We start from the raw sequence: 1477 nt of genomic DNA, 5'->3' as shown, positions 1-1477 counted from the left end.
CAAAGAGGTTTACTTTGAAAGATGATGTTAAGGGATCGTACAGCTGCTGCACAACGGCACCACGTATGCCTTGTCTTATACTCTCATGTGTTTCAATATTAATTCAACTTTATTTTTGATTTTAGCTTATCACTTTTAATCTTATTTTCTTCTTCTGACCACTTTGAGCCAGAACAAATACAGAACACACAAAGCTGGAGTCTTTGTTTTTTCCAGAGATAATCTTAATATTGTTGTGATCATAAGTTTCCATAATAAACCCTTTTTATGACCATGAAATGTGACTCAAAAGTTGATTGTGAGCATCTCTACAGCTCAAAGTCCAAACCTTAAACTGGGTAAAGTGCAACTAAAATAATAAAATAAAAGAGAACTTCAGAAATACTGCGACAAAAGTCAAAAACTCCGGACATTCAGTCATTCAATCGATAGTTATTACTGGTAAAAAAAAAAAAGATTCCAAACAGATGCAGTTTAAATTAAAAAAAATTATTGCATTTATGATCCATATAAATGACTTTTTTGTCTAAAAACAGACCAAAATTTGACAAAAATTGACCACAGATTTGTTTTAATCTCAATTTCTTGAGCCATATAGGGGAGTATTATTTTCAATATCAATATCCTGTTTGAAACTTTCAAAATAATGGCTCATGGTGGGTTTGGGCTCTAAAATGAGAATTACAAACACAGATTTGAAGGCGATAGTTAACTCTGGGTTAATGGTAAATTTATGATCGTCTATAAACTTTCTAAACGTGGTTTTTCTTAATTTTGGCACAGAATCCAAACATGGCAGATGAGCATCCCACTCTCAGATTTCAGACCTCAGGGTTTGAGATTCCCAAAAACGAACCATTTGAATCCCAGTTTCTGTCGTGTAACCAACTTTCTCCTTTTGTCTGCACAGATTTGTGATTTTGACTCATTGGAAATGACATGGATATAGTATCAGTCGAGCAGCCGGGTTGGATTTCTAGCGCTGAAATGGATGTGAGAACAAGCCAGCCTTTGTGAACGGGCTTTGGTGTCACAGAGGAGAGAGAAGCCATTGTGCTTTAGAAAAGCCTCCTTATGGTTCATGTCCTCAGATTGTAATTGAAGCTCGGCTCCCGTTTAACAAATACAACACACTCCAGTCAACAGAACATGCGTTTCAATGGGCCGGTTTCCTGGAAGTGAACCAGCGCGTTATAAGCTATATCAGCTTCATCCATCCATCACATTCATCGAGGAGAAGGAAAAACTGGAGTCAGTTTTTTGGTGGTTTAGTTTTCAGCCAAAGCTTCTCACATTTAATGGAAGCATGACAAGGTACAACCTGTATGGTGAAGCAGCTCAGATAATGAGCACTTGAGGCTAACAGCAGCCCTCAGAACCAAAGATCCAAATGACAACAATCATTACAGAACAGAATTAAGATAGAATAAACAACAAATGCAGGAAAAAAAAAAGTCTTTTTTTTTTTTTTTTTTTT

The sequence above is a fragment of the Oryzias melastigma genome, linkage group LG16 (assembly GCF_002922805.2).
Source record: "Oryzias melastigma strain HK-1 linkage group LG16, ASM292280v2, whole genome shotgun sequence".
Classification (NCBI taxonomy): Eukaryota; Metazoa; Chordata; class Actinopteri; order Beloniformes; family Adrianichthyidae; genus Oryzias; species Oryzias melastigma.
Note: the sequence above shows the minus strand (reverse complement) of the source record.